Source organism: Lissotriton helveticus, chromosome 1_1, assembly GCF_964261635.1.
Source record: "Lissotriton helveticus chromosome 1_1, aLisHel1.1, whole genome shotgun sequence".
Taxonomy (NCBI): Eukaryota; Metazoa; Chordata; class Amphibia; order Caudata; family Salamandridae; genus Lissotriton; species Lissotriton helveticus.
The window spans coordinates 1,202,522,331-1,202,535,864 of record NC_136057.1 but is presented as its reverse complement, the minus strand read 5'-3'; positions in this window follow the sequence as shown (position 1 = coordinate 1,202,535,864).

Genomic DNA, 13,534 nt, shown 5'->3' with positions numbered 1-13,534 from the left:
CACCACCTACCAAGGAGACCAGTGTGTCCACCGACACCTTTTTTGGAGAAAAAAAAACTATGCCTGCAGCAGCAGCGGTGTCCGCCGGGGACCAAGCTGGAAGCAGCACCTCCGCTTCATTGGGCTCAGTGCCACCACGCCAAGTTAGGTCCAAGACCATGAGTGCTGCTGCGGCAGCCACTTTGGTTGTTCAATCACCATCGACCAGTGATGTTGGCTCATCACAAGAAAGTACCATCCAATCAACGCCAGGTGTAACTCAGCTGACGAGTGTTCAACAACCACAGGTGCAACGACAACCACAGGTGCAACTAGTACAAGCGCAAGTACATGCGCAAGTACATGCGCAAGGAGAGGCGCATGGAGAGGCGCATGGAGAGGTGCAACTAGAGGTTCATGGAGCGGCACAACTGCTTACAACGTTTGTTCCTTCAGAAGTAGGGGCACATCAGGAAATTGATATTCAAGCGGAGGTATCATCCGAGGAAGCCACTCCTCCTGAGGATGATCCATTGTCTTCCAGATCCCCAACAAGAAAAAGGTCAAGGAGGGCTACTACTACTACAAGTTCTTCTTCAAGCCCCCTTCATTCTGAGGACCTTGATCTTGATTGGAACCCAGCAATGCAGTCTGAGAGTGAGGCACGCCATGAGCCGACAAAGGTAGCTAAGCCTAAAATGAAGTTTCCCGCAAGGTTTCGACTTATGTGTGATGACGACGAACAAGAAGTGGTGTCTTCTGCTGCTGATGAACAGTCTGACGATGATCCAGTCATCACAGACGTCACTCCAGCCCCAGCGGGCATGCAGCAGACAGACATTTTCACCCTATCCCGAATGGCTGCTGAGCGGGATGTGGGCCACAAAAGGGACAAGGGAACCCTACCCACAAAGGAACCAGGGTCAGTGCTTTATATCAGAAACAACGGTTTCAGTGGCACAATAAATGTAAGACTGAAGGTCTTAGTAGTATATGTTAATTAATAACAATTAAAGGGTTAAGGAGGGTATCCGACAGAGAAACGACTCTACACAGAAGATTACTTATCATCATTCAATTTTATATTTCTTTGTTTGATTTTTCATACTTTTTCAACAATCAATAACATTTCTTAGTGTTACAAAATTAAGTGCAAAGTGACCCAAAGTGTATAAGGAGAACCAAGGAGGTACAACAATTATACAAAACCAATACAAACAGAGGTGACATATACGGTTTCTAAAAGAAATAATAGTAAAAGAAAACGACCACAGTTGATGATAAACACAATAGTTTGTGACAGTGGCTATCAAGAATCATAGGCACTGTGCATAGGGTTCGTTTTCTGAGGGCGTCGACGGCGTTTCGACCCAGGAAGTATAATGGGTCTCTTCAGGACAATACAATGTGGGACTCTGTGAATAAGGGGTGACAAAATTTAAAGATGTATAAGAACACTAATTTTAGCTATTATATTAAGTTGGAAAATTATTGAGAGGCAATTGGACTAGTTACCAAGTTGATTGGGTTACACGAGAACAGAATGATGACTTGAGGGACGACCACCACGTGTGAATAAAAAGTAAATGCACTTACAGTGGACCCAGCCGGGTACTGTTGTGTAGCAATGCGCCAAAAAAGGAAAAATTAATAATAATTAATATTTCGGTATCCTTATCATGTGGCCCATTATATGTGAAGAACCAATTAAAAATTAAAAATGAACAGACATCACTTACCACTGTCGTGGTTCAATGATTGAGGTCGCGATAACTTATGAACTTTTTAAGGACTGCACCAGAGTGTAGCAGGAGACTACCTTCAGAAATACATAGCAGGTAATCAGATTTGATAATGAAGTTGACATATGAATCAATATAGCACGGTATAGAGCTTACCGGATTAAGGGGAGTAGACAGTGTACTCCATGAAGATAACGGTTTTTGAAATTGCAGTTGCAATATTGTGAGACGACTCGCAGGAAGGGCTGCACTGCCAAACCAGGACGATACCTGAAATAGTACGGTGCGTTCAGTGTGGATTATAAGTATAACAACCAAAGTTGTCACTCTACAAAAAGCTCTAAAAAAGGACTCACAGATGTTTCTGACCTGCTGGATACATTCAGGTGCAGTCTAAAGTTACTCAGTTCCAATTCCGCGATCCGGAAGCAGTCTGTATCGGACCGGGCGCAATGCGTGCATTTACGGGCAAAACGCAGGGGGCGTGAGGAGAGCGATAGCTCGATCTTCATGATAGAAAAGGGACTTAACAGGGAAACGGAGGGAGCCAGAGTAATCGATGTTAAGACAGAAGGCTAATGTGAAATAGATCTTTTGAAAGAAACTCACACAGTTCACATTAAGCAAATAAAATTTTGCATATCGTTTTGCAGTATACAAGTTATTAAAGCCATTTCTTAAGGCATTATACATTAAATTTTGCATATCGTGTTCATACATTCCACAGTAAATTACATTCTGCAGTAGACAAATTATTAAAACCATTTCATAAGGCATTGTACATATTGTTATGGAAAACCTTATTGGCACCAATACCATGGATTGAATTGCCCTGAATGGAAACCAAAGTTACAATTTAAATTGACACTGTAATTATACATTATTCTATGAGACAGGACAAAGAAGTTCATGCAATAATTTTCAAGAAAGCATAGTGTAGAGTGTACAGTGGTTTCATACTTGTCACATCAACCAAATGTATACTTAGATAACCAAGCATACATCATCAGACATAGCTTCATTAAAATGAATTACCACAGTTTTCTTACTACTGAGGAAGAGAGGTTACATAACCTCGCCATTCCTCAGCTGAATTCAACCCGTGATTTATAGAATCCACTCTTTCAATCCAATGGCATTCACGCCTTTGTAATATTTGTGAAATGTTTCCGCCTCTCTCTGGTAACTTTGCAATATCAATCACTTGCCATTTAATTTCTTCAGTAGTGTGATTTTTATCAAGAAAGTGCTGGACCAGGGGAGCAGTGACCACAGATCTTCTAATGCGACTGCGATGTTGACTTATTCTGGCTTTAATTGGTTGTTGTGTTTGTCCAATGTAGGGCAACCCACATGGACACCAGATGCAGTACACAACATTTCGGGTGTTGCAATTAGAAAAAAAGTCAAGTTTATGTTCAAACTCACCATGTTTGAACATAGTAGTGTCTTCAGTGAAAGGGCATATGATGCAATTACCACATCTATGGTGGCCAACTACAGGTGGAAGTCCCCATGCTGCTTCCAACGTGCCTAGTTTTTTTGAAATTTCAGTGGACGATCTCACCAAATGGTCTTTTATATTGTTGGCCCTTTTGTATGCAAATAAGGGAATTTCAAATGAGGAATCTATACTTTGAATGATCTCCCAATGCTTCGTAATGGCTTTCCTGATTTTATTAGTGTGTGTGCCAAATGTAGTGACACATACAAATTTAGATGTCTGTTTTTTTGGTTTTGATAAAAGTAATTCCTCCCTTGGGCAGTACCATGCTCGTTTGAGCGATCTTTTTACTATCTTATTAGAGTACCCTCTCAGCAACAATTTCTTTTTTAGTACTTCTGCTTCACTAAAATAATCTTCCCTACGGGCACAATTGCGGCGTATACGCACAAATTTCCCAAAAGGAAGACCATCTCTCAGTGCTCTCGGGTGTTGACTTTTATATGCTAAAAGTGTGTTTCTTTCAGTGAGATTCCTATGTAGTGACGTAAACACTTTTCCATCATCATGTTGGATATTCAAATCCAAAAATGCAATTGTCTTTTTGTGGACTGTAGATGTAAATGTCAAGTGCATTTGGACGTGGTTATGGTAAGACACAAAGTCATTAAAAGAGTCCTCATTACCTCTCCACATTAAAAAGATATCATCTATATATCTATACCAACAAATAATGTTGGAATGTTGAGGGTTTTGGTCATTCAAAGCATATCTCATCTCTACGTCATTCATATAAATATTCGCTAGATTGGGCGCAAAAATTGCGCCCATGCTGGTCCCGCAGCACTGTTGAGAATATTGACCGTTGGATATGAAGTAGTTGGTTTGAAGTGCAATCCGTAGTAGCGCAATTATGAATGAGGTAGGAACATTGAAAGGTCTTGGTCTTGTAGTCCTTAAAAAGTTCATAAGTTATCGCGACCTCAATCATTGAACCACGACAGTGGTAAGTGATGTCTGTTAATTTTTAATTTTTAATTTTTAATTGGTTCTTCACATATAATGGGCCACATGATAAGGATACCGAAATATTAATTATTATTAATTTTTCCTTTTTTGGCGCATTGCTACACAACAGTACCCGGCTGGGTCCACTGTAAGTGCATTTACTTTTTATTCACACGTGGTGGTCGTCCCTCAAGTCATCATTCTGTTCGCGTGTAACCCAATCAACTTGGTAACTAGTCCAATTGCCTCTCAAAAAGTTTCCAACTTAATATAATAGCTAAAATTAGTGTTCTTATACATCTTTAAATGTTGTCACCCCTTAGTCACAGAGTCCCACATTGTATTGTCCTGACGAGACCCATTATACTTCCTGGGTCGAAACGCCGTTGACGCCCTCAGAAAACGAACCCTATGCACAGTGCCTATGAATCTTGATAGCCACTGTCACAAACTATTGTGTTTATCATCAACTGTGGTCGTTTTCTTGTACTATTAATTCTTTTAGAAACCGTATATGTCACCTCTGTTTGTATTGGTTTTGTATAATTGTTGTACCTCCTTGGTTCTCCTTATACACTTTGGGTCACTTTGCACTTAATTTTGTAACACTAAGAAATGTTATTGATTGTTGAAAAAGTATGAACAATCAAACAAAGAAATATAAAATTGAATGATGATAAGTAATCTTCTGTGTAGAGTCGTTTCTCTGTCGGATACCCTCCTTAACCCTTTAATTGTTATTAATTAACATATACTACTAAGACCTTCAGAGCGGGATGTGGGCGGCATGGCAATGGTACCACCACCAACGCAGTTAACTACAACACCAACACGACCTACAGCTTCCAACTTTTTTAGTCAGAAGGGCCGGCAGGGACCTCCATCCAGCTCGACCTCCATTACCTCAAGTAGTGGTGCTGTAAGTGCACAACAGAGTCAAATTCAGCCACGCCCATCCTCCACCTAATCTGGCATTGAAAGTAGCAACTAAACCACCAGCAGACATCTCCAGTCCCCAGTCTGGGACTTCTTTAGTGTTAGCAAAAAGGCGGAAAACATGGTCGTTTGTTCGATTTGTAAAACATCAGTTAGTCGGGGAAAGCTTGGTACCAACTATGGTACCGGAGGCCAGAGAAGCCATCTCCAAAAACACCACACTATCATTTGGGATGCGCACCTAAGGAAGATCCGGGAAGCCAAAAGTACAAATCCAAATGTATCCATTCATATTGCATCTGATGATGACGAGGGGCTGATCGTGCATGGGGGAAGTGAAGAACCGACTGACATTTTTTCTGGTACATCCAGTACCCCTGGCAGCAGCACTGCAGTGGTAGCGCCCACACCCCCTACCCCTGCAACATGTATGAGTCACACTAAGAGTCTGGGAGAGACACCAATGCAAAAAGCTACATCAATGAGCGTAACTGGTTTGAAATCTGCATCATCATCATCATCATCATCACGTAAAATGTCCCAGCCCACCATTAGAAGCATGTTTTGGTCGGATGCGCCATTTGAACGCAACCACGCAACGGTACGTCTGTATAACGCAAAGCTGGCTAAAATGCTAGCGCTGGACCTTCTCCCTTTTTCTTTTGTGGAAGGGGTGGGTTTTCTAGAATTGTGGCAACAGTCTGCCCTAATTGGAAGGTTCCTAGCCGGTCCTATTTTGCCAGAGTTGCGGTTCCAGCACTACATCAAGATGTGCTGGAGGTGATTGGGGCAGCTTTGCAGAAGAGTGCTGTTCACACTATTCACTTGACAACAGACATGTGGACCAGTTGCCAAGCCCTTGATTACATGTGCATCACTGCACACTGGGTCTCTTTTGCAGGGGTTAGAGACCAGACAAATGTAGGTGTTGACCCGGACACACTTTTTCAAGCTACTCGGAAACATGCAACATTAGCCATGTTTGCCATGGAGAAAACTCATACTGCACCTAACCTTTTGGAGGAGTTTGATAGGAAGGTCTCTGAATGGCTGCATCCAAGAAATCACATAGTTGGTTATGTTTCCACGGATAATGGCAGTAATATAGTTAAGGCCATGCATCAAGGTGGCTATTTCAGAGTGACGTTTTTGTCGCACAGTATTAATATCGTGGTGCAAGATTTCTTGAAAAATGAAAACACAGTCAGCAAGTTACTGACCACCTGCCGAAGAATCTGCACACATTTCAGCCATTCTTTTAAGGCCCGGAAGGAACTGAGGAGCATTCAACATGAACGTAAACTGCCAGTCAAAGGACTAACCCAGCAGGTGGCAACACGTTGGAACTCAACCTTTTACATGCTTGAGCGTCTGCCTGAGCAGTGTGGGGTAATAAATGAGTATGTCTATAAACTGGGTTCTACTATGAAAGACATGAGGCTAGAGTTGGAGGAATGGAACCTAGTTGCAAGCCTGACAGACATGCTTAGTCCTTTTGAGGTCTTCACACGTGAAGTCAGCAGGGAGGACTGTTCTTTGGGCAAAGCTATCCCATTGTTGCGCATGCTAGAGCACCAACTGAAGGAGGTGTCTTCAACGTTCGGAGATGATGCTGAAAAGCAAGAAGCATATCATTTGGCGGAGAGTTTATTAAGCCGCCTAGCTGACAATCAAAGGCTTAAAAACATACATACAGAACAACATTACATTTGTGCCACTATTCTGGATCCACGGTATAAAAAGGCAGTGGCCAGCAAAGCATTCATTCCTTTTGATGAAGCAGATGTTTCATAGTACAAACATTGGCTAGCTGTGTCAGCCAGTCGGTTCGAAAAAGAGCGGCAGAAAATTCAAGGAGACGGCAGAAGTACAACTGAATCAGCAGGCCATCCGGCGTCAAGTTCCACTTCGGAATCTGTGGCCGAAGGGAGTCACTTTCCCTCACAGCCGTTAACGACACCAGGAGCCACCGTATCATTGCCCTCACCTGCACCAGGCCGAGCCATAAAATGGTCGGAAGAGGATTGGCTAACTCATTAAGGGTTTGCTCGTTACAGTGCTGTAAAGGCCACAGATGGTGGAGCAACCGTCGAGAGCCTTGAGTCGATGGTGCAGGCCTATCTGGATGACCCAATAGAGGTCTTTGTTAATAAGAACCCATTGCTTTATTGGTACAGGAAAATGCCTCTATAGCCACTGATCACCAACCTCGCTATACATTATTTGTCTTGCCCACTCGCAAGCGTGTCTTCTGAACGTGTTTTCAGTGCTGCTGGTGCCATTGTAACTTCAAAAAGGACCCGCCTCTTGCCCAAAAATGTGGAGAGGTTAACACTGATCAAGATGAATCAGCACTTCATACCACCAGATTACAAAATACGTGAATGCACGCAGGAAGAAGAGGACACCGACTTAGGTGACAGAAGTTCTTCTCTGTTAGCTGGCCTACCCCCGTCTCAATTCATAGAGTTTGAGGACGAGCTCTACTTCCCTGACACCGAGGCCTGAAAATGACTTCCATTTTTCCGTCCTTATTCACTTTTATTCCTGTGTGTCCTTCTTTGTTTTGCAACTTTTACCACAACAAAACTCTAATCACCTAATCACAACAATTCCATCAGCAGCACGGTCTTCATCTTATTTTCCTTATTGATGTGAAGGTGCCGCAGTCTGCATTCCTGAGGTTCACAAGTTCACAACTCAATCATGCTCCTCTATACTCCTCCTCCAGACTCCCCCTATCCATTTCCCTCAAGGCAGATGGATGGATTATGACGAGTCCCCTCAAGTGGGACTGAAATTACTGACTGACTACATGCTTGCTGATTGCTGACAGCGTTACTTCTGATATTGACAGGAGAGGCTGCCCTGTGGGCCCTCACTTTCCGAAGAAGATGCGGACAAAAAGTAGAACAGGTAATGAATAATTGAGAAGATGGCATGCAGTGGACAGCAATGGCTGTCTGGCTCTGATGAAACCAATTACTGTTTGTTTTTTGTGCATGAAATGATGAATCATATGTCTTGTCTTAGTTATTATTTAATCTTTTATACAGTAATTCTAACTCATGTCAACTACTCTGTTTTTTTTACCTTGTTTAATTCAAATTGTACTTCAAATTCAGGGGCCACTATATTGCATTTTACAATATGCAAAATGTCCTTGGAGTGGACTCACTTGCCAATATACCATGATGATTGCTTAAATAATATATCTTTTTTCTTTACAGTCACTGACTGGAATGAATGGATCATCAGCGTCGGTTTACGGAAGAACTATGGCCAATTCGTGAGTGGCAAACAGGTAAACCAGTCTACAACAACTACTACAGCAGAACTACATGTCTGTCTTTTTTTTTATGGTAATCCTCATAAACCATAAACGGAACTCTTGATGGGATACTGGCAACTCAATGCGCTTTGGTCATTTTATTCCGGCCCTAGTTGTTTTTTTTTTTTGGCCAAAAGCAAAGTGGTAAGCCTGCGCCCTCAAGTGGCCTCTGCCTTCCCTTCCATACTCCTTTTCATTGCTCAGTGTGCGCCCCAATATACTTAGGAGTCCAGGGAACCAACAGGGCTCCGGTTAAATCATTGGAATACCAATCATCGGGTTTGCCACGCTTCCAAGGCCGCCCAGACCTTATCTCGACTCCCAGGGTCACACGCCATGTCTGACTTACTTGTCATCACAATCTGCTTTAAACAGTTTGGGAAGGTGGGGGGAATTGGATCCTTCCAGGCTCTACAGATCTCACGCCTTGCGAGTACCATAGCATAGAAAACAAATTTTATGGGGAGATCATTTATCTGGTAACCTGGAAAAAACCCTAATAGTTTAGTGGATACAGAAGTTGTGATAGGTACCGAAAGAACATTTTCTAAGAAATCTCTTATCTTGCCCCAGTATTCTTCTAATTCAGGACATTCAGCAAACAAATGGACATCGTCCGCATTTGGGTAACCACATCTCGACAGTTGTGTGCTAAGTTAGAGTATTTAGCCAGTTTTTTGGGGGTAATATAAGCCCTATACATTGTGTACAAGTGGTTTCTTTTTAAAGCTGCTGGCTTAATTACCGCTTTTAAAACGTTAAAAGAATCATACCAAAGGTCCATAAGGGCTCCACTATCATCAATAGTAACGTTACTCCATAGTTTACTTATCTCAGCTTCTGTCACTTCCTCATCCTCTAACATTGCTGTATACCAGAAAGATATTTGGGACTTCCACCTACCGACCCTCAGTACCGCATCAAATTTAGGGTTTTGGGGTTTGCTATCTAGGGGTCTATTTGAACTGATTGCCCACCACCCGGATAGCTGATAAAATTTAAACCTGGTGAGGGTTCCCCCTGTAAGGTTTGAAAGCGTGTCCCAGTTCAGAAGACGCCCATCCTCCTGCAGATCACCCCAACAGATCAACCCTGCCTGTTTCAACGGTAATGACAAATGGTCATTTAGGCAGGCAGGAAGGCCTGGTGAGTCCCATATTGGGGCCTGTGATGTATAATATGGTATATTCAGCTTCTTCCTCACAAATACCCAATTTTTCAGGGCTGCCCTCAGAATCTTCAATCTTACTTTTTTTTTTAAATTTTGAATCCCCAAACTTAAAAAGAAAATGGCTAGACCCCTGTGGAATGTCTTGTAGTAAGGTGGAAAATAACAAACCCATAGATGATTGGTCCATCTGGCCGGCCATTAATCTAAAATGTTTGAAATGAAACGCCTGGCAATAAAGGAGTAAGTCAGGAAACGCCAATCCTCCCGTTTTTAAGCTTCTTCTTAATTTCTTCCAGGCTATTCGGGGGCTTTTAGAGTTCCAAATGAATGTTCCCAATTTTCCTTGAAGCTTTTTAATTAAAGGTAACGGAAAAGATAATGGGATTGAATTAAATAAAAATGTAATTTTAGGAAGGATAATCATTTTCAAAAGGTTTACCCTCCCATAAATGTTTAAGGGGAGAGAGGACCAACGTTGTAATAGGGCATTAGTATCTTTTATGACTCTTTCTAGGTTAATTTTCGGGATGTTTTCGATTTTCTTAACTAACTGAACACCTAAATACCTCATTTTATTCTTGTTCCCTTCTGTTTCTACCTGCTGATTCCATTCCATAATTTCTGTTTTTTCTTTATTTATGGAATACCCAGAGATCTTGCCAAAGCCTTCTGCAAGATGTAAGAGTCTAGGTATGGCTTCTACTGGGTTTGAAGTACACATAAGCAGGTCATCTGCATACAATGCAAATTTCAATTCTAAGTCCGCGATCTTAAAGGGTTTAATTACAGGATCTAATCTTAACACACAAACAAAAGGCTCGATATACAAATAAAAAAAAAGGGGCGACAGGGGGCATCCCTGCCAAGTCCCTCGCGCAATAAATATCTGCTCCGTAAGGGCACCGTTAACCAGGATTTTTGCTGTTGGGGCAAAGTATAATGACTTAACAGCGGCGATAAAGTTCTCAGGAAGGCCGAATTTTGCCATACTCATCCATAGGTAATCCCAGTTTACCTGGTCGAATGCCTTGGCTGCATCGACTGCTACCATAGTTAGGGGCAGATTTTTCTCTTGGGCTGTATCTATTGCTGCTACTGCTTGGAAAGTCAGCTCATTTAATTGCCTGCCTGGGATAAAACCCCTTTGGTCCATGTGTATTACCGATTTTACCACCTTAGCTAGTCTGGTTGCTAATATCCCAGCAAACACCTTGTAATCTACATTCAATAGGGATATAGATCTATAGGACTCAATCTTGCTTGGGTCTTTATTTGGCTTCAATAGCAGTGTAACTATGGCCTCGGCCCATGATCTTGGAGCCTGTCCCCCTTGTTGTAGGATCTAATTGAATAATGATGTCAGGACTACCACAATTTGTTCAAGCGTGATCTTATATAGTTCCACCGGAAGCCCATCCGGGCCTGCTGCCTTGCCCTTAGCCATTTTTGACACCTGTGCTCTAACCTCTCCCTCCCTTATCTCAGAACCCAACATAACCCTTTCTGTATCTGATATCTCAGGGAGCGGTATATTGTGCAACCAGGCCTCTGTCTGCTGACTTGTCTGTGCTGTATTCGCTCCATATAGAGACTGCATATACTTCTTGGCTTCTCCCTGATAAGATCATCATCGTTTGTTGTCTCACCTGAGCTTGTCAATACTATCTTGTCCATCTGGTTTCTCGTTCTTTCCGCTCGGGCTTTCCATGCAAGGAGACGCCCACACTTCTCCCCGTATGAAAAGTGTTGCAATTTGCTAACGTCCCATTTTTCCTTTAAGACTCTATCTTGTTCTGCTTGGTATTCAGCACATAAAATGTCCAGCTCCTTCTGAAGAGATGGCCTATTGAGAGACTGCTCCGCTGAAGCTCTCTGCAGTTCGATTTCTTTCTCCTTTATTTTCTGTAGCCGAGTTTCCCTTTCCTTCCTCCTTACTGTATTCCTCCTTATCATCCTAGAAGTCAAGATACCTCGAATACAGGCTTTATACGTTTCCCAAACTATTTGTTTGCTCTCCGACCTATTATTGAACCTAAAGAACTCCTCTGACTGTGTCATCAGATCCTGACTGACCTCCTCATCTAGCAGCAAAGTCCGGTCTAAAGTCCATCTCCTCTGCAGTATTTTCTGCCTCAGATCGACCACCATTTCAACGGCTGCGTGGTCCGACAATATGGCCGGGATGTACGATATAGACTCCACCACTGTGTTGAGCGTTTTGACTATCAGAAAAAAATCTATTCTTGAGTGATGGCCATACCTTCTGCTATAAAAGGAGTAGTCTCTTTTCCCTGGATTTTTATGTCTCCAAATATCTAATAAGCTAAAGTCCCGCATGATATTCTTCAACTCAGATCTTGTTTTTTTCGGGGGTGTGAATTTCACTTTAGAGGTGCGATCCAGATCCTTATCGAAAATTAAGTTGAAGTCACCACCCAAAATTATGGGGCCTTCTGTCTCTATCAGGTTATTCTTAAGCTTCAACAGTGCCCCTGGTGCATCCAGATTAGGACCATAGTAAACTGCGCATGTAAGGGGAGTATTCCCAATTATTATAGATGCTACCAGCCATCTCCCTGAGTTATCTGTCTCATGGGACCTGAGTCTAATCCCCGAATTTATTCTAATGATTATAGCCACCCCTCTCGTACTGCCGCTTTGCTCTGAACATATCACCTCCTGAATCCACCTGTATTTTTTGAACACTTGCTTGCATTCCTCCTTCTCTAAATGAGTCTCCTCAAGTAGACAGACATGCGCTCCCGAATTATATATAAAATCTATTACCTTACGCGATTTCCTCCTATCTCTTAGCCCGTTGACGTTCCAACTCATACATTTTAATCTAGACGTCATGTTGGTTGAATTATGAAATATCGAAACTCTAATTCAATAACCAGTTCCCAGCCCGTGTATTTTTTTTTTCAGAACAAATTTTATTTGGTTTTAGCAGTTGACAGAATATAAAAGAAACACTGCTTCCATATTAGCAGGAGGACAGTGAGCATATAAGAGCGGTAAAGGTCAAGATATTCAATCAACATTTCCCTATACCCCCCTCCCCGCAGTCCAACCCAGTCCCCACCCCCCACCCTGCACGGTGTTTACATTGTCCAGAAACAGGAGCCTAAGCATCATAGTAGCAGCGTGTGGTTCAGTTCACTCAGGGGCAGTACAAATGTGGTCTGTATCAGTGGCTCGTGGCGCCGGAGGGTCCAGTAGAAGGCCCCTATAGTCTGCCCATTTCTTCCAGATCCGATAGTGCTTCCTGGGGCAGCCCCTGGCCTCAAAGATTGGGCGTTCCAGTCCCATGTTGAAGTCCATGCCCCGCTTCCACACCCCTACCAGTGGAGCCCTGGGGGCCTTCCAGGCTTGGGCTATATCCCTTTTGGCCACTGTGAGACCCAGAAGAAGCAAGTGACGTTTGTACATATTGCCCCCCACTTGTTCCATAACGTGAAGGAGGCCCAACTTCGGTGTGCGAGGGAGTTCCCATGCCAACACTTCCTCTAACCAGTCCCACACGCCAGTCCAAAATCTCTGCAACCGTACACATCCCCATACCGTATGCAAGAAGGAGCCTATCGCACTTCCACACCTCAGGCATTCCGGGGAGGCTATCAGCCCCGCCTTCCACAGTCGTTCCCTCGTATAGTATGCCCTATGTAGGTATTTAAATTGGATAAAGCGCAGGCGCACTGCTATCGCTGCTCCCCTAGGGGCCTCCTGGGCTTCTCTCCAGTCCTCCTCTTCCAACTCCCCCAGCTCTCCCTCCCAGACCGCCCGCAGTCTATCAAGAGAAGGGGAACAATGGGTAACCAACGTTTGATATATGGTTGAAATTTTCTTTGTTTCCAATTCCCCCATAAATATCTTAGCTTCTAAGGTACTGAATTCCGGCAAGGACGTTATGTCTGCTATTG